The sequence below is a fragment of the Pelodiscus sinensis genome, chromosome 31 (assembly GCF_049634645.1).
Source record: "Pelodiscus sinensis isolate JC-2024 chromosome 31, ASM4963464v1, whole genome shotgun sequence".
Lineage (NCBI taxonomy): Eukaryota > Metazoa > Chordata > Testudines > Trionychidae > Pelodiscus > Pelodiscus sinensis.
In genome coordinates, this window is record NC_134741.1 from 4,813,790 (window position 1) to 4,833,015 (window position 19,226).

General features: G+C 53.6%; 8 non-coding genes across 8 annotated transcripts; 4 read left to right on the forward strand and 4 right to left on the reverse strand.

Moving 5' to 3' along the window:
- Positions 1–122: 122 nt before the first annotated feature.
- On the reverse strand, positions 123–227 carry TRNAR-UCU (transfer RNA arginine (anticodon UCU)). The gene is made up of 2 exons: positions 191–227; positions 123–158 (listed from the first exon to the last, which is right to left on the reverse strand). It is a non-coding gene; the product is annotated as a tRNA-Arg (tRNA).
- A 2,310-nt stretch (positions 228–2,537) lies between these two features.
- TRNAS-GCU (transfer RNA serine (anticodon GCU)) lies at positions 2,538–2,619 on the forward strand. The gene has a single exon. It is a non-coding gene; the product is annotated as a tRNA-Ser (tRNA).
- Positions 2,620–6,399: 3,780 nt separating this feature from the next.
- TRNAS-AGA (transfer RNA serine (anticodon AGA)) lies at positions 6,400–6,481 on the forward strand. Its single transcript has one exon. It is a non-coding gene; the product is annotated as a tRNA-Ser (tRNA).
- A 1,535-nt stretch (positions 6,482–8,016) lies between these two features.
- On the reverse strand, positions 8,017–8,089 carry TRNAR-CCG (transfer RNA arginine (anticodon CCG)). Its single transcript has one exon. It is a non-coding gene; the product is annotated as a tRNA-Arg (tRNA).
- Positions 8,090–10,442: 2,353 nt separating this feature from the next.
- Positions 10,443–10,525, reverse strand: TRNAL-UAA (transfer RNA leucine (anticodon UAA)). Its single transcript has one exon. It is a non-coding gene; the product is annotated as a tRNA-Leu (tRNA).
- Positions 10,526–14,942: 4,417 nt separating this feature from the next.
- Positions 14,943–15,015, forward strand: TRNAR-CCU (transfer RNA arginine (anticodon CCU)). The gene has a single exon. It is a non-coding gene; the product is annotated as a tRNA-Arg (tRNA).
- Positions 15,016–17,056: 2,041 nt separating this feature from the next.
- TRNAG-UCC (transfer RNA glycine (anticodon UCC)) lies at positions 17,057–17,128 on the reverse strand. The gene has a single exon. It is a non-coding gene; the product is annotated as a tRNA-Gly (tRNA).
- A 1,891-nt stretch (positions 17,129–19,019) lies between these two features.
- On the forward strand, positions 19,020–19,101 carry TRNAS-AGA (transfer RNA serine (anticodon AGA)). Its single transcript has one exon. It is a non-coding gene; the product is annotated as a tRNA-Ser (tRNA).
- The last annotated feature ends 125 nt before the right edge of the window (positions 19,102–19,226 follow it).

Sequence of the window (19,226 nt, forward strand, 5' to 3'; positions counted from 1 at the left end):
CCTTCCCTCCACCCTTACTGGGGTCTGCTGGGAATTGCCTGGATGCCAGCCCACCCCAGTGTCAGCCTAAGGATTGACTGGTCTGTAAAAGCTGCATCCTGGAAATGAGGAAGCAGCTAAAGTGACTCTGGTGGGACTTGAACCCACAGCCTTTGAATGTCCTGCTGGACTCACATTAACCACTACAGCTTAGAAGTCCAACATGCTTTCCATTGCACCCCAGAGCCTGATTTTGGGGGGGGGGGGGAAGAGTGTCTGTCTCTTTTGGGAGAGAAGGAAGGCACAGGGAGGGGGCCACTGAAATTAAAGGAGAGAGCTGTAATTGGAGAATGTGGGCATCTCCCACTGCCTCTCGCATGCTAAGCGAGCGCTCTACCACTTGAGCTAATTCCCCTGCCTGCAAAAGGGTTTGCTGCCTCACCCGCCTTGTTCCAGAGCCCACAACATCCCTGCGAGTGCTACTTGTGAGACTCACACCTGTGGGTCGGCTAACTCGGAGGTTTAGGGGACATGGTGCTCATATCACACTGACGCATCTTAAGAGCAAGCCCCTTATTTCAAGCTATAACAGGCTCGCTATTCCGACGTCCCTGCTTGGGGATTTATTTCGAAGTGCTGTGTAGCCAGCCCCAAATTACAAAATAAGCTATTTCAAAATACAGGCAGTCCCCGAGTTACGCGGATCCGACTTATGTTGGATCCGCAGTTAGGAACGGGGCCCTTCCTCTCCCTGGTCTCCAGCAGACCAGGGAGAGGAAGTAAAGCAGCGGAACACGCAGCCAGCTGACAGCCCAGACGCGCTGTGGCTATCCTGCTGCCCTCGGGCTCCGTGGCTTTGCTCTGCTCTGCTCCCCCTCCCCCTGGTCTGCAGACCAGGTGGAGGGGGAGCAGAGCAGAGCAGAGCAAAGCCGTGGAGCACGCGGCCAGCTGACAGCCCAGATGCTCTGCTCTGCTCTGCTCTGCTCCCCCTTCTCCCTGCTGCAGACCAGGGGGACGGTGAGCAAAGCAGAGCAAAGCCACGGAGCCCAAGGGCAGCAGGATAGCCACAGCGCGTCTGGGCTGTCCCGCTGCCCCCGTGCTCCGCGGCTTTGCTCCGGACGCCTGTGGTACAGCAGCTGGGGCGCTGCCGGTTGGTCCCGTAGCGCCGCTCTGGGCGCCACTGGACCAACCCAGCAGCACCCCAGCTGCTCTGCCCCAGGTGTCCCCAAGTCAGCAGCTGCTGAAAATGACCAGTGGCTGACTACAGGAAGCCCCTGCTCCGGGCTTCCTGGAATCAGCCGCTGATCAGTTTCAGCAGCAGCTGACTTGGGGATGCCTGGGGTTCTTACGTTGAATCTGTATGTAAGTCAGAACTGGCGTCCAGATTCAGCCACTGTTGAAACTGATCAGTTTCAGCAGCAGCTGAATCTGGACGCCAGTTCCGACTTACAGATTCAACTTAAGAACAAACCTACAGTCCCTATCTTGTACGTAACCCGGGGACTGCCTGTAGGCGCATTGATTATTTTGAACTATGGGATGCACCCCTAGTGAGTTAGAGCTGAACTCTGCCTCCAGCTCCCTGCTCCACCCACCCACCTACCTACTGACTCCCTCGCTGCCATGGGGCTGTTTGCACTGGCCTCTTCTCTCTGTAGCCAGGCTTCAGCCAGGATTGAGACTCAGGCAGGAGAATGTGACCCGGCTCCCTGCACCTGGGCCCTGCATTTCTCATCCCTTCAGAGACACTTGCTAGTGGAGGAATAAATCACAGTCACATGAGTGTAGATTATGAAACTTTGTAGCTGTTGTTGCCTTGGAAACTCCCCACAGACCTTCCCCTGGGGTCCCGGGCAGCCCACTCACATTGCACAGCTCACTTCGAGGTGAGGGTGCTGTGTAGACGTGCCCGTCCTGTTGAGGGCCAGCCTGCTGGGGGGAGGCTCTGGCCACTTCATTTCCTCGTGTCTCTCAGGCTGTGTCTACACTGCAGGGCTACGTCTACACTGCAGGCTTTTTGTGCAAGAGCAACTGCTCTTGTGTAAAATCTTGCAGAGCGTCTACACTGAAGGCACATTTTTGCGCAAGTAAATTTATAGTGCAGCATCAGACAACAGGGCTTCTTGCACAGAAGTTATTGCTCTCCCCACGAGGAATAAGCCCTCTTGTGCAAGAACTCGTCCACAAGGAGGCAGTGTGGACGGGCAACGGGTTTCTTGCTCAAGAAAGCCAAATATCTAAAATGCCCGTCAAAGCTTTCCTGCGCAGGATACCGTCCACACTGCCATGGCTGCTTTTACAGAAAAGCACTTCTCTTGTGCAACAGCACATGGCAGTGTGGACACACTGTTGGGCAAGACCTTTTGCACAAAACAGGGTAGATGTATCCAGGGGGTGTTTGGGTTTGTTACGAGCACTGAGCTTTGTACAACAGCCCAGGGAACATTGTGAAAAGCCAAAACCTTCCCGCCCTGGGTGTCCTTGGCCAGTCAGAAAGTGGCAGAAAGATTCCCTGAAGTGCTGACTTCAGGTGATTTGAAGCAAATTGTAACAGCTCAGATGAGGTGGCCGAGTGGTTAAGGCGATGGACTGCTAATCCATTGTGCTCTGCATGCATGGGTTCAAATCCCATCCTCATCGGGTGTTTGCAGCCCTTCCTCTTGCCTCTCTCAGAGGTTCAGTGCCAGCCTCTCCTGCAACCCTGCCTGCCCCACAGGGGAAATCTCCACAGAGACACTCCCAGCTGGGACCCTCAATCCCTTCTGCCCTCAAGGGGAAACTTCACAAAGGAGGCTCCAGGCAGCCAGGCCATGGGGGTCTCTGAGATGTCCCACCTGGCTGTTGCCATGGTCCCTCTATGAGGTCACTGCCTCCCAGCCAATGAGCTGAGGTGCAAAAGTTTCTTGTGATGTCACTGCTGCCTTGCAGGCTCATGTCCTGCCCCTGGCCAGCCCCTTGGCATGTGTGAGCTGCTCTCCCTGCCCCTGTCATTCAGGGCTGGTTCTGGGGCTCAAGCAGGGAACATCAGAGGCTGCTCAGGGGGCCATGTTGCTAGGCCAGAGACCCTCCTGTGGGGCTGTGAGTGTTGCTGTCCCTGCTGTACAGACACGGCCATAGAGCCTCAGGAGGCTGCAGCAGTGGGAGACACTTCCCTGGTTTCGGGAGGGAGACGAGATGTCAAGGCCCATGACTCGGAGCCAGCTACAGATACCCATGGAAAGCTGATTTTCAGAGGGGTGTGATCAGCCCTTCCTGTGTATCTGGCTTCTTCAAAGGGGCTTAATCAGGAGCTAAAGTTGAAGAAGGGACATTTAGAAGGTGAATTTCTGTCTCTGGCACTGTCCCACCTGACAAAGAATTTACATTCCTCTGCTTTCTGAGACAGTTGGCAAGGATGCTCCACAGTGGCTGTCTCTCTCTCTCTCCCTCTCTGCAGAAGCTGTTCAGACCCCTCACTAGCCAATGCTGGTGTCAGGTGCAGCTCTGAGTGCTAAAATCCCAGGTGAGCAAAGTCAGAATGAAGGGGATGCATTTTGCTCTAGAAGTGACAGCCGGAGGGAGGTGGCTGGAGCAGGGTCTGTCTGGAGACAAAGAGGAGCCTGAGGATGAGAAGGCCCATGAGAGGCAGAGACTCCAGAGCGGGGGGGCTAGTTATTTGGTCTGGCAAACTGGCATGGCCCAGTCTGGCTGCTTTGATGTTCTATTTGGCTGTTCTTGTCCCCTCTGGGAAAGGGAGAATGGACCCCCCCCCCCATCCTGAAGTGGACATTAAATGGCCTGTGAAAGGCTAGTGTAGGTGAGCAAGGAGACATGCTTTATGTGTCTCTGATGGTCTAGTGGTTAGGCTCTAGTGCTTTCACTGCTGTGGCCTGGGTTCAATTCCCAGTCAGGGAAGCCCCTGGCAACTTTTACCAAACAACTCCTTAGTCAACTTTCATGGCCTTAGTCAACTTTCTTGCCACATGTTACAGCAGCTGTGACCCAAGAGGTTAACTCAGGCTCCTTTCCCACCTCTCCCTCACTGCTAAAAAAAGGGTCTAACGGTGCCAGCAGCCTTTCAGAACATCCCCCAGCCCTTCCCTCCCCCTTGGCTGGGCACTGTCTGGACTCAGGCCTCCCCGGTGCCAGCCTAAGGGCTCTGGAGAGCACAGGGCAGCTCCAGGGGCAGAGTCCTTTTTTCTGCAGTAGTTTAAACCCAGCCCCTTGGGTCCAACTAACTTTACTCCTCATTTTTTGCCCTCTGTGTCTCCCCCTCCCCCCCCCCCTTGCTGGTAACACAATCAGGACTTTTCCCTGTTGAAAGAACAAACTCTCTGGTTTTTATGTGGGGAATGTAGAAGATAGGGAGAGTTGGCCTCCGTCAGTTGAGCTTGGCTATGTCCCTACTTCAGGAACCCAAAGGGAGCAAAGAGCAGAAGTACTGGAAACTGGTGGGTACCCTCTGAATTTGATTTAGTGAGTCTTAGTTGGACTTGCTAAATCAAACTGCGGAAGATTGAAAGATAGTGGCCATTCCTCCCCCACTGGGTGTGATTCTTGTTCTTCTGCACAGCATAGCCCAGGTAGACCAAGGACTTTCAGATCACACCCTTGCTGAATTGATGGGAATAGAAACCAGACACAGCAGAATTTAACTTGTTTCACTTGAGATGGGTTTGCCTGGTTTATGCGCATTGACACAGAAACATTAGGGCTACGTCTACACTGGCACCCTTTTCCAGAAATGCTTAAAATGGAACAGTTTTCCGTTATAAGGATTTCCGGAAAAAGCGCGTCTACATTGGCAGGATGCTTTTCCAGAAAAGCACTTTTTCCGGAACAGCGTCCGTGGCCAATGTAGATGCGCTTTTCCTGAAAAAAGCCCTGATCGTCATTTTTGCGATGGGGGCTTTTTTGTGGAAAAGACTACTGGGCTGTCTACACTGGCCCTTTTCCGGAACAGTTTTTCCGGAAAAGGACTTTTGCCTGAACGGGAGCAGCATAGTTTTTCTGGAAAAACACTGACAATTTTACAGTAGATCATCAGTGCTTTTCCAGAAATTCAAGGGGCCAGTGTAGACAGCTGGCAAGTTATTCCAGAAAAGTAGCTGCTTTTCTGGAATAAATGGCCCAGTGTAGACACAGCCTAGGGGTTTGCAGTAATTTAGGAATCTCTGCACAGCAGAAATTCAGAATGTGATGCGACTGGAGATGCAAAGGTTTCAATGAAGTTGACCTACCTTTCAGCAGGCACTTGGAGTTGAACGAGGAACTACTTTGCCTGCAGTCAAACACTCTACCACTGAGCTACACCCCTATTACACTTGCTTGCTTGCATCCAGTGTTAGCAAATTAGCTGTTGGCAGCACATTCTGCAGGAGCAGGTGGTGCCTTGCACACATGGTGGGGGAAGGACGGCCCTCTATGGGGTCACACATGTGTGGTGTCCCCCAACCTACAATCAGCATGACACGTCACAATAGCGCATCACCCCCTGTGCTCCCGCCTGCCCTGTGTGTGTTGCAACCTCACAGCACTCACCTGGTGCCCGAGGACATCTGGGAGGCCTCCTGCATCTGGGGGACCAGTTCCAGGGGGAGGGTCACAACGTTCCTGGAATCCTCCTTCTCTTTATCCTGGAACTGCTGGTCAGCAGGTTTGTTGTCCTGAAGCTGCGGCCGCTGCTGCCCAGGTGTCTCCATCCCAGACTCCACAACTGTCCCTGTAGACTGGGTTCCCCAACCCCCAGGACTTGGTCCAGTTCCTCACAGTATGCACAGTGCTGCGATGCTTCCCCAGTGCGGGAACTGCGCTACGGGTCCTCACATACCCCTGCCGCAATTCCTTGACCTTGGCTCTGACTTGGTCTGGGGTGGGTGGAGGTGGCCTTTGTTTGGCCATAAATATCTGCATTCCTCCAACTGGACTGCAGGGCCTGCAGAGACTCCTCCTTGGACCACAGCTTTATCTCTGGCCCAGACCATGACAGTGCCCGGCACTTGCTGCCACTTGCTTGCTCCTGCGATGTGTCCCTGGAAGGGCCAGAGGGGTCTCCGGGGGCTTGTGCCTGTGACATGGCTCTCCAAGAGGCTGGAAGTGCTCCATCTTAGCCAACTGGATAGTGAAATTATACTAAAATAATTGGTTAAGGTAGAACTAAGCGGTACTTGAATTTCTCTTTATAAACTGGGATCCAAGAAGGACACCAGCAAGAAGAAGAAAAGGGGAGAAGAGAAGAGGAAGGAAAAGGCAAAGGAAGACCAAGAAGGAGGAGGGAAGACCTTGAAGCAGGACTCACCTCCAAGGCAGCCTAAGAGCAGAACTGCTGGGACTCCTCTGCACAGCTGTTGCAATGGTTTGCTGTGTGAACTCTGTGGCAGGTGACATTAGGGCTGTGCACTGGCATTATTTACCAGTTTCCCTGGCTTTACTGTGCCCAGAGCTGTGATGGCCGAGTGGTTAAGGTGTTGGACTAGAAATCCAATAGGGTTTCCCTGCGCAGGTTCAAATCCTGCTCACAGCGAAGTCTGTGTTTTGCCCACACCTCTTCCTCAGGCAGCAAGGGCCTCTGTGAGTTACCAGCAGTGGGGCTGTTACTGTTGGCATCAGGACTGGATTAAGGGGTGAGCAAGTGGGGCAGCTGCCAGCAGGCACTGCATGCGTTGCTCCTGGCAGACTACAGCAGCTGCCCTGGGACTGAAGCTGCATTAACCTCCACAGCACCTGTCAGCAGTGCCCTTCCCCATGCAGCTGTGGGGCTCTGCATGGCCTGCCCCAGGGGACCGTGGGTTGCACGCCAGTGGTGGTGGCAGGGCCAGGCTGGGCAGCACAAGAGCATCCTGCTACCACAAGGTCCACGCATGGAGCGGGAGGAGCTGTATATGCACTGTGCACCCAGGGTGGAGCCGCACATGCACCGTGAGCCTGGGGGCAGTGCCACATGCCCGGGGCACTAGAATGGCTCAGGGCGGCCGTGGTCAGCATCTAACTAATTGCACCATTAGGCCATGTCTTCACTCAGGTGGAGATTTCTGCTGCAATCCATCTCCCAGAGTTTGATTTAGCAAGTCTAGATAAGACTCTCTAAATCAAACCCAGAGGGCACCTGCACCAGTACACACTGCTCCTGCTCTTTGCTGCCATCCTACTCACACTGTGAGGGCACCAGCAAACTCAACAAAAGGTAAAACCAATTCCAGATATGTGTTGGGATATGGTGGAAAGAAGAGACACATTGGCCTCACCACAAGGCACCACTGGGAGTTGAACCCAGAATCTTCTCTTTACAAGGCAGGTGCTTTAGCCAACTAAGCCATGGTGCCCTCCCGGAAAGCAGTCCTCAAACTGTTCTACTTTATGGTTCCAGACACCCCCTTCCCATTCCAAAGTGCAGCCGTTCCCCATTCCCCTCCAGCTCTTGCCATGACTCAAGGCCTGCGCAGCCCAAGACATTTGATTGGCAGCTGGTACCCAAAACCATTTTGTCAATTGTAGCATTGGGCTTTGAGGGGACAGACCCAAGGCAGCCGCCAGGTCCTAAGGCCGGGCCTGCAGCCAGGGGGAGGAAAAGAATTTCTCCTTTGAGCTGGAATTGAATCAGCAGCCTAAGGACACTTGCCGAGCACCCGCTACAGGCCTCTGCTCTACCAGCTGAGCTATGGAAGGTGCCTGGGGCAGGCTGCTTTGCCCAGGTCGGCAGAGCAGGGAGAACGGTGCCTTCCTAGCCCAGCCTCCTCCCCATCCCATTGCTGAGGGAACTTTCCCCCAATGCCAGCCCCATGCTCACGGGCTTTGTAAAAGGGCCAGGCCAAAGTAGCTCCCCCTTGCTCCTACTGAGCCTCTGCCAGAGCTGCCCCCCTGCTCAGGCTCTGCCTTGTCACCAGACAGACCCTGCTCTGCTGCAGCCCCCTCCCTCTGTCTGAGTCACTGCTGGAGCTGGTGAGACTAGACAGCTGCTGTCCTATGGGATGTGGCACTTCTTGGGAAACCATCTCTCAGATCCCATGGGGAAAAACAAGCCAAGGCTTCCCAATCAACCCTCAGAAGATCACAATTCCAAACCCCAGGTGGGACTTGAACCCACAACCCATGGCTCCGGAGGCCAGTGCCTTGTCCATTAGGCCACTGGGGCCAGACAAGAAACAAGGAGAAGAGACAGAAATTCTCTGTCCCAAAGGCGCACCCCTCACATTGGCTGGGCAGACACGTCCCTCCTCTCTACCCCAGCAGACACATCTGCAGCCCCTGGCAGGGAGGCGGCTGGGCAGGTCGCTGGCAGAGCTGAGCCCGGGCTGGCAGCAGTGCAGGCTGGTCGGCCACAGCCCTGGGAGAGCAGTTGGGGGGCTCGGCTGTGGGGGGATGGGCCCGTGTGCTCTGCTGCTCACTGACGAGCTGGCTGCCCCAGTGCCCACACAGACGCTTCTTCAATCCCCACCCCCCTCAGCCGCCCACCCCCAGCCTCTTCCAGCACAGCCTGCCCCCCCCCCTGAGGGCTTCCACAGGGGCCTCTGTCCCAGAGAGAATGGGGAGCCCCTGCCCCCGGCACCCACCCCCCCGCTGCTGCTCCCACCAGATCAGAGGACTCACCCAACACAAGTAAGTGCCTCTGTCCCCCCTGACCCTGGCTGCTGGGCTCCCTCCTGTTTAGCTGCCTGGCCCCAGGTAAGGTCACATGAGACTGCTCATATCACCCCCCTCAGCACGGAGCCCTGGGCAGCCGCCCTGCTCGCTCAGGTCTCTGGCTGGCAGGGCCTGCAGGGATACTGGGTTTGAATGACAAGGTATTGGAACAGTTATTAAAAGGCTTCTTCCTTGGCAGGGGCATTGTGCTTGTGGATTGGCTGTTTTTTGGATGACTGGTGCTTGCACATGCAGCTGGGCTTTAGCAAATCAGAACGATGCGAGTCGTGAGTAACCCAGCGCCTCTGGACATGGGAGTGGAGTAAAAAGTACAATATTGTCTAAAAAAACCCAACTTGATTAAACGTCAAAATGTGACAAAAATAAATTACTTGAATAAAGTACAAATACCCAAAAAAGGTCTTGAGTAGTGTGATCAAGTATTTCTACTTAGTTATTTTTCACCTCTGGCCGGCAGGCAGGGGTTCTTGGCTCCTTGCTGGTCCGCGGACTGGCAGTTTGTTACCACTGACTAAGGGTACGTCTAGACTACCGCATTTTGTCGTCGGAAGTTTTGTCGACAGATACTGTCGACAAAACTTCCGTCGACAAAGAGCGTCCAGACACATTGAGTTCTGTCAACAAAGCAAGCTGCTTTGTCGACAGAACTCCGTAGTCTGGATGCAACGTTACAGGCAATAACACCTTCTGTCGACAGAACTCTGTCGATAGAAGGCGTTATGCCTCATAAAATGAGGTATACCAGCGTCGACAAAACTGCTGAGTTCTGTCGATGTTATGTCGACAGAACTCAGCGGTAGTGTAGACGCTGGTATAGTTTTGTCGACAAAAGTCCGCTTTTGTCGACAAAACTAGGTAGTCTAGACACACCCTTAGAGGAGCCCCAGGAACTGCAGTTTCAGGAAGAAACAGCAGGACATGGCCGCCAGGCCTGGGTGTGGGCAGACTGGCAGTTGCTGCAGCAAGTCAGGGGCAGGAGGCCCCACTGATGGGGGGAGGCAGCCCCACCAGCAGACACAAGGCTGGGCCAGCATATGCGGGGAGCTGTTCGACTGTGTTTCCCTGCTGACATGGAGCTGGGTTGCCAGGTGTTCAGTTTTGAACCAGACAGTCCAGTATTTGAGCTTTCTGTTCAGGAAACAAACTGAGAAAATAGAAATAGAAATGACCGGTATTTTCTAAATAATAATAACAATAATGTCGATTGTGGTTTCATGTCAAGTGTGTCCGGTATTTTTGTAGAAACCATTTGGCAGCCCTACAGGGAGCCCAGGTGACAGGACACCTCCTAGTACTCAGTGCTGCTAGCGACACCCTCAGACAGCTCCCCCCACAGCTCCCCCCACCATGGGACAGACAGGAGGGGGACAGAAGGAGGGACAAAGCCTAAGGGCCTTGTCTGACCTCACACAGCCAGCCTGGGGCAGCGCTGGGAACAGGACCCCTATGCCCTGACTCTGAAACTCTCCCTCAGTCTGGAGTTTCACACCCTGACAGAGCAGAATAAAGTATCTCAAAGGAACTACAGCCCAGCCTAGGGATGGCTCAGAAGCACAAAAACACAGAGAGACTCAGGAGCTGCTTAGAGACAGCCACTGGCAAGAAACAGAACAATTCCCCAAGCAGTGGATTGGTTCTGGCTCATTTGCTGGGACTTAAGGAGAACAAGAACAACAAAGTCCTGCTTCTCCTCCCTATGACTGGCCCTGTGGAGCCAATCAGAACTGAAACTCTAATCACAGAGCACTAGAACTAGCAGGGACCTTCAAAGATGAATTCCAGTCCCCTGCCCTCATAGCAGGGCAAAGCACCCTCCAGATCAATGTCTCTCCAAAGCAGGGAACTACCAGGAGTGGGGTTTGAACCCACACAGACAAACGTTTATTGAATCTTAAGTTCAACACCTTAACCACTCAGCCATCCTGGTAGTGCTGGGGAGAGTGGAAGGGTGAAAGGTCTCTCCCCAAACAGCCTAGGGACTCGCTCTCAGAGCATCTGCCCGTCCCATCTCTGTGCCAGGGCTTCCCGCCGTGAGGGTGAAAGAGCCGCCCCCTCCCACCCAGCGAGGAGGGAAGCAGGGAAAAGGGAAACCAAACAAGATAAAACCCAACGTCCCCAGGGATTCCGAGGGACAGAGGCCTGGTGGGGAAAATCCCCCCCCCCTTCACCCAGTGTTTTCCCTGCCTTGCATTCAGCCAGCCCCCATGGATCAGGCCCATGTTTCCAGCCTTTGTGTTTATCTACCATTGACAGGCAAACCCATTCACAAACTTGTGCCAGACCAATAACATTATATTTACATATCTGCATATACAATATGCAAATAACAAATATGCAAATATGGAAATAAACTGTTGCCAGTCCCTAACAGATCAGTGTTTGCAGATATCTACACTTAAAAAAAATCATGGAAGAAATTCCCCTCAGGCTGCTGGAGGGGGCAGCTCCTCCCCCCGGGGGGACTGGAGCCTGCAGAGGGAGGGGCGCAGGGAGAGGCACCCACTGAGACGGGGCATTTGGGACACCCTGGTTATAAACTTGAGAAATTCTGCTGGGGGCAGAGGAGTTGGTGCCCCCAAGTGCCACCACCAGTCACCTCTGCCCTTCCCACCCCCCCAGCCCGCCCCGATGCCTTTGTATCTCCCTCCTCTCCTTCTGTACAAGCCCTGCCCTGTGTCTCCCCTTCCCCAGCCAGGCTGAAGGTTTTGTGCTGGGGCTGGAGGCTTGAGCCCGAGCTGTCGGCCTCAGCGGGACTTGTTCCTTCCCCCCTCTCCTGCCTTGCTGCCTCCTTTGGCCGCAGCGCTCAGGGGACAGCCGGGAGAGCCGGCACCAAGGGCAGAGGAGGCCGAGGCACAAGCCCCTCAGAGGGGACCGGCCTGAGGCCTCTGGCTTGCCCAGGCTCACGCCAAGAGGCTTTCTGTGGTGCCGGGCGGGGGAGGGAGGCCAGGCCCAGGCCAGTGGGAGAAGGGGCAGCGCCTGCCAGGGCAGCAAGGGGAGCTGCAGGGAGCGAGACGCGGCGTTTCTGCCTGGATCGCTCAAGGGTCCTTCTGCGGGTGAAGCGCCTGTGACACCCCTGTGCTGCTGGGTTCCTCTGCCCCTCCCCTGGGAGGCCGGCCCCTTCCGGGGCTCTTGCCCTGGCACTCATGGGAGGGCAAAGCAGCCTGCCCCAGGCACCTTCCATAGCTCAGCTGGCAGAGCAGAGGCCTGTAGCGGGTGCTCGGCAAGTGCCCTTAAGTTGCTGATTCAACTCCAGCTGAAAGGAGAGATTCTTCTCCCTCCCCCTGGCTGCAGGCCCGGCCTTAGGAGGTGCCCTAGGGGTTTGATTTAGTGAGACTTAGCTAGACTTGCTAAATCAAGCTCTGGAAGATGGATTGCAGCAGCAATCTCCACCTGAGTGAAGACGTGGCCTAATGGTGCAATTAGTTAGATGCCGACACTAACAGCCCCACTGCTGGTAACTCACAGAGGCTACATCTACACTAGAAGTTTTCTCCTTAAAAAAATATGTTAATGAGGAACTCAATTGCATGAGTCACGATCTCATTTGCATATTTTCTGCCAATGGGATTGTTGTGCAAAAACAAGCCGTGAGAACATTTTTTTTGCACAAAGCCCCCATTTTTCACAAGATTCTTATGCCCCCCAAAAGAGGTATCCTGATCTTGCAGAAAAAGGGGGTTTTGCACAAAAAGAAAACTTCCATACTGCTTGTTTTTGCACAACAACCCCAGTGCAAAATCAGTTTGCCAGAAAATATGCAAATAAGATAATGACTCATGCAAATGAGACCCTCGGTAGCACCTTTTTTGCTAAGAAAATTTGTAGTGTAGCCATAGCCGGAGATTCTGGTGCTGATCATGCAATAGAAGCACATTATGTTTAAACAGCTGCCGTATGAACGTACCTGAAAGTCACAAGGATCAGTGATTTGTGTGAAAGGCAGGTGGCCAGTAATTAGAGCCCCATGTATGTTGTGTGCACAAGGGAAGGTAGGAATGTGCACCAGGCAGTCTGATAACGGTGTTTAGTGTGTGTTTGTAACAGGCTCCTGCTCATCTCCGGTAGCTTTGGGCACCTCCTCCACCAATTGCAATATACACTAGGCCGATCCTCCCCAGCTGGGTGTGGTTCTTGTTCTTCTGCACAGCACAGCCTATGGAGACCAGGGACCTGCCATTGGGCTTCCAAATCCCACCCTTGTTGAATGGATGGAAACAGAAACCAGACACACAGCGGGTTTGAGCTGGCTCCAGCTGAGGGATGGGTTTGCCTGGTTTATGGGCATTGGCACAGGACAGCAGTAAGGGTTCGTATTCATTGATAGAATCCAAAAAATAGAAACCTAGAATGTAATGGAATTGGAGAGATAAGTTTTTCCATTGAATGGTCAGTTGGATTTGAAGTAACGCTCATATAATTTGTAGTCTATCACTGAGCTACACTCCCCGAAGTTTGCACTGTTAGGAGTTGAGAAGGAAATAAGAGGCTTTTGCAGCCCACACACCCCTGGGCCTGTCTCCATCACTTCTGCTTCTTCCAGGTGAAGGGAGGCCGCTGGGCCCAGCATCTTTCTCCCCAACCAAGGCCGGCTTTTGGGGAGAGGGAGGAGCCACTGGAGCTGCTTGGTCCCCTGGCTGCATCCATGGGGAGGTGGCTCTGCTGAAAGCCAGACTGGTTGACTATTGTTAGGCAGGACCCCGCAATCCATGTTCTCTCCTGCTTTTGTAGCCTCTGTTGCCTTCTGCAGGTGTCCTTTCTGATGGGACAGGCATGTTCTTCTCAGGGTCTGGGTACCATGTTCCCCTAGGAAGGGGTGTGGCCAAAATACAGGCCTTGCTGTGACCAGGATTTGAACCTGCACAGGAAAACACTAGGGGATCTTAAAGTCAACCCATCAACCACTTGGCCATCACAGCTCTAAGTAACAGCAGGCCAGGGAAACTCATAAATAATCTCAGTGCCCAGGCCTGACGTCACCTGACCCACAGAATTCAGTCAGCAAACCATTTCACCGGTCATGCAGAGGATTCCTGGCTGTTCTGGTCTGAGGCTGGCTTAGAGGGGAGTTCTGCTTCCAGGTCTCCCTCCTCCTTCTTGGGGTGTGTCTAGACTACCTAGTTTTGTCGACGAAAGTGGACTTTTGTCGACAAAACTATACCAGCGTCTACACTAACGTTGAGTTCTGTCGACATAACGTCGACAGAACTCAGCAGTTTTGTCGACGCTGGTATACCTCATTTTACGAGGCATAACACCTTCTGTCGACAGAACTCTGTCGACAGAAGGTGTTATTGCCTGTAACGTTGCGTCCAGACTACGGAGTTCTGTCGACAAAGCAGCTTGCTTTGTTGATAGAACTCAATGTGTCTGGACGCTCTTTGTCGACGGAAGTTTTGTCGACAGTATCTGTCAACAAAACTTCCGTCAACAAAACGTGGTAGTCTAGACGTACCCTTGGTCTTCTTCCTTCCTTTCCCTTTCCCTCCTTCTTCCTCTTCTCATTTCCCCTTTTCCTTCTTCTCCCTGGTCTCCTTGGACCCCAGTTTATAGAGTGAAAATTGAGTCCTACTTAACCAATTATTTTAATATGATTTTACTAACCAAAGCTAACATACTATTATGATTTACCTAACCACCTTTGTTGATTTTCCCCCAGCAAAATTAATTATACAGCAGACAGAAACAGCTACAATCCAGACAGCGATCACACAGACAAACAATAGGAAAGTGAAGAGAATAATCATAGAGTTCAAGGGAAAACCTGACAAAGGAGATTCCAGGCAGCCAGGCCATGGGGGTCTCTGAAATTGCCCCTGTCCTGCCTGGCTGTTGCCAAGGTTGCTCTGTGAGGTCACTGCCTCCCAGCCAATAAGCTGAGGTGCTGTAAAAGTTCCTTGTGATGTCACTGCTGCCTTTCAGGCTCATGTCCTACCCCTGGCCAGCCCCTTGGCATGTGTGAGCTGCTCTCCCTGCCCCCCTCACTCAGGGCTGGTTCTGGGGCTGAAGCAGGGAACATCAGAGGCTGCTCAGGGGGCCACATTGCTAGACCAGGGGCCCTCCTGTGGGGCTGTGAGTGTTGCTGTCCCTGCTGTACAGACAGGGCCATAGAGCCTCAGGAGGCTGCAGCGGTGGGAGACACTTCCCTGGTTTCGGGAGGGAGACGAGACGTCAAGGCCCATGACTCTGAGCCAGCTACAGATACCCATGGAAAGCTGATTTTCAGAGGGGTGTGATCAGCCCTTCCTGTGTATCTGGCTTCTTCAAAGGGGCTTCATTAGGAGCTAAAAGTTGAAGAAGGGACATTTAGAAGGGTGAATTTCTTTCCCTGGCAGCTTTTTTTGTCTGCCCCAGTGGCCTAATGGATAAGGCACTGGCCTCCTAAGCCAGGGATTGTGGGTTCAAGTCCCATCTGGGGTGAGAGTTTCTCTCACTGGCAAAGAGTTTACATTCCCCTGCTCTCTGAAACAATTAGTATGGATGCTCCACAGTTGCTCTCTCCCTCTCTGCAGAAGTTGTTCAGACCCTACCCTAGCAAATGCTGGTGTATGATGCAGATCTGAGTGCTAAAAGCCCAGGTATTCAGAATGAAGAGGCACATTTTGCTCTAGAAGGCCCAGGAGTGACAGCCTGTGGCAGAGCAGGGTCTGTCTGGAGACAAAGTGGACCTGAGGATGAGAAGGCCCATGAGAGGCAGAGACTCCAGAGCAGTGGGGTGGTTAGTTATTTGGTCTGGCAAAAGGACAGAAAAACCCCAGGCCCTGAGCATGGTGCAGGCGAGGCCCATGGGGCAGTTTGCCTGGTGGGGTTCGGGGCGTGGAGAAGCTGTGAAGCTCTGTGAGTGGCTAAGGTCCCTGGCTGAGCTGCGCCACCAGCCTTGTGTGCGACTCAAACTGTCTCAAACTGTCCCTCGTCCCCTTTTGTGTGTCTGTTGCGCTTCCAGCTTCTTTCCTCAGGCACGTTCATCTGGTAAAGACCCCAGCAGGGATCTTGTATCTTCCTTTGTGCAGCTCAGCCGCAGACACAGCCAGGGCTGGAAGGAAATTGCTGCACTTTGGGAGTCAAAGGTGTTGTCTGGGACCACAGAGCAGTTTCACCCAACAGCATGAGGGGGGCACCATGGGTTAGCTTGCTTCTTCTAAACAGGAGATCCTGGGTTCAACTCCCAGTGGTGCCTTGTTGCTTCCATTGTTCACATTTTCCCAGGTCCTTCTGGGACACAGAAGAGGCCTCCCCTGGCCACCCATGGAACTGCTGGGCTGACCCAGGGCCTGAAAGGGGCTGTGGCTGCTGCTGACAGGTAAGAAGCTGGGAGGTAAGATACTGATAGGAAGAGATTCCAGCTGCCTCTTTGCCCTGGGTCTCAGTGCACCATGCCAGCCAGCAGCCACCTTGATCAAATGTCAAACCAGCTGGACTGGCCAGCCCACGTCACAGTGAGTCGCTAGTGGCCCTGTCAGAGAAGAGCCATTGGCAGCTGCAGAGACGTCCCTTCAGCTGCCGGACACGCCTTTCTAAAAGGGCTATTTGTGAGCTGTGTTTGGGTTTGCTGGCTAGTAAAGTTGGTTAGTGCATGAAGCTAGTAATGCCAAGGTCATGGGTTCAAGCCCTGTGCTGGCCACAGATATGTTTGCTGTGGTGACTGTTCTACCCCTGTCTCCCTCCTTTAGCTGCCTGCTATGGACAGGGAAAGAGAAATAGGCACAAGACTGTGAGGTTTTCAAGAAATAGGCCAGAAAACTGGTAAGAGGAGGCTCCAGCCTGCACAGACCCAGGGGCTAAAAGGGCCTTGGCCTGGCCTGCTTTCCCCAATAGCAGGGAAACTCTTCTCTTCCCTCTGTTGTGGGGCCACCTTTGGGCCTGCTGGCTCAGCTGTTTAGAGCTTGATGCTAATAATGCCCAGGTCACAGGTACAAGCCCCATGCAGACTCCACAACAGCCAAATTAGTTTTGTTTGAGCTGCTCCCCACGAAAAGCCGTGAGAGGGAGCCCTTGGCTGTGGGACCCACTTGTGCCTGTTGCTCAGGGTTAAATAAGATCTCCCCCAGGAGGCTGCCTGTTCCCTTCCCACCTTGCATTGGCTGGGAATCAAATCAAGCAAGGGGCAGCAAATGCCAGGCACTGTCATCGTCTGCGCCACAGATAACGACCCTCTTCGAGCTGTGGTCCTAGGAGGAGTCCCTGCAGTCCATGCGCAGGAATGCCGACATTTTTGGCCAAATGTCCAATGGTCTAGCAAAGAAAGGCCACCTCCCTCCTACCCCCGCATCCTACCACGTCAGAGCCAAAGTCAAGGAATTGCCGCAGGGGTATGTGAGGGAGGAACCGCATTACTGTGCACACTCTCGGAGAGGATGAAGAGCGGTGAGAGGCAACCCTCAGCTGCAGAACCCATTTGTGCCTGTTTTTTCGGGGTTCAAATAAAAGCTCAGGAAGGAGCTTTGATGCTCCCCCTTTATGCTGCATTGGCTGGGAATGGAACCCAGGTCAACTGCTTGGAAGGTAGCTATGCTCACCACTATACCACCAATGCCTGCCTGCAAAGTTTCTGGGAAAATTAGTGAGGAAATCCTACATCTGCCATGAGGCTAGCCAGAGGCAAGAGGGTGCCTGTGTGGTTTGGGTAAAGCAGAACTTCTTGGCTATTAGGCAAAGACCAGAAGTGGTGACACTGGAGTAGTGGCTGCCCTGCACTCTCCATGGTGTGAGGAGCCGGGCGGGAGAGGAGTCCCAGAGGTTGTTGGGTGGGAGAGTAGAGTTTATCAGACTTTGGGCTAAGCTCTAGAGCAGCCAAGGGAGAGGTGGGGAAGTGACTTCTGGATACTCTGTGTGGCCCGGGGATGCGGACCAAGAGCCGTCCTTGTGTTTTTTGCCGTGAAGTGTTGTTTCTGGGTCCTTTGCCTAAGATGGAGCACTTCTTCCTTTTGGAGAGCCATGTCACATGCACAAGCCCCCAGAGACCCCTTCAGGGACACATCACAGGACCAAGCAAGGGGCAGAAACACCAGGCACTGTCAGTGTCTGGACCAGAGATAAAGACCCTCTTGGAGCTGTGATCCGAGGGGGAGTCTCTGCAGGCCCGGCAGTCCAGGCGGAGGAATGTGGACATTTATAAACATAAGAACATAAAAACGGCCGTACTGGGTCAGACCAAAGGTCCGTCTAGCCCAGTGTCCTGTCTGCCGACAGTGGCCAGCACCAGGTGTCCCGGAGGGGGTGGACCGAAGACAATGATCAAGCGATTTGTCTCCTGCCATCTCTCTCCAGCCTCTGACAAACAGAGGCCAGGGACACCATTTTATCCCCTGGCTAATAGCCTTTTATGGACCTAACCTCCATGAAATTATCTAACATATGGCCCAATGGCTGATGGCCTTGCAGAGAAAGGCCACCTCCCCCCTCCTGCATCCTAGACCAAGTCAGACCCAAGGTCAACGAATTGCGGGAGGGGTATGTGAGGGCCCGTGAGGGCAGGTCCCGCTCTGGGGAAGCTCCGCAGCACTGTGCATACTGTGAGGAACTGGACCGAATCCCGGGGTGTGGGGAGCCCCTGTCTCCAGGGATAGTTGTGGAGTCTGGGATGGAGACACCTGGGAAGCAGCGGCTGCAGCTTCAGGATGACAATGCTGATGTACTGCAGCTCCAGGAGACGCAGGAGGACTCCCAAACGTCTTCAGGCAGCGGGGAGGGAACATCAGGTGAGTGCTGGGAGGTTGCAACACCCAGGACATGTCGACACTTGCAGTCTCCTTCAGGAGAGGGATGCAAATGGAGACATTCAAAATTGTAAATGAAACCGGGATTTAAATATCCCGCGCTCTATTTGCATAATCGTGTCCGGGTGCTGTTTCAAAATACTTTATTATGCAATAAAAAACAACGTTTAGATGCAGTTATTTGGGGAGAAAACCCTTCTTCCGAAATAACTCTTAAACACTCCCCTCTGGTCTGGACCTAACAGCAGTGTCAGCGTTTGCTAGTCGGGGCTCTGGACAGCACCTGCACAGAGGGAGATGGCAACTGCGGGACGCCCTGGCCAACTGTCCCAATGTCTCACAGAAGAAAAGAAAACAAAAGAGCCTAATGAAAACAGCCCCCTGGCAACCAGGGAGTCAGCACGTCGGTGGGTGGGGCAAGACGCTGGGGGCAGAGCTGGGCTCTAACTCACTGGGTGACCTTGGCCCATTCAGTGAACCTCTCCCTGTCTCCATGACCCTGTCTGTACAGCAGGGACAGCAACACTCACAGGCCCCGCAGGAGGGGGCTGGTTTAATGCTTCACCCCAGGGCCCAGCAATGAGCCCCCAAGCTTGCCCTGTTCTGGAGCCATTTTTGTGTGTGAATTCTGTGGTGCGGGTGAGGTCAGGTCTGGGCACTGGGATTATTTACCACTGTCCCTGATCCTGGAGCACTGCTGACTTCACAGCTGTGGTGGCCGAGTGGTTAAGGTGTTGGACTAGAAATCCAGTAGAGTTTCCCTGTGCAGGTTCAGATCCTGCTCACAGCGAGGCCTGTGTTTTGGCCACGCCCTAACCAGGGCAACAAGCTGCACAACCCCTGAGCCACTCTCCCTGTCCCCAGTCAATCCCTTTCTGCGCCTTCCGAGAGAGACACAGAGCATGGTGCCTTCTT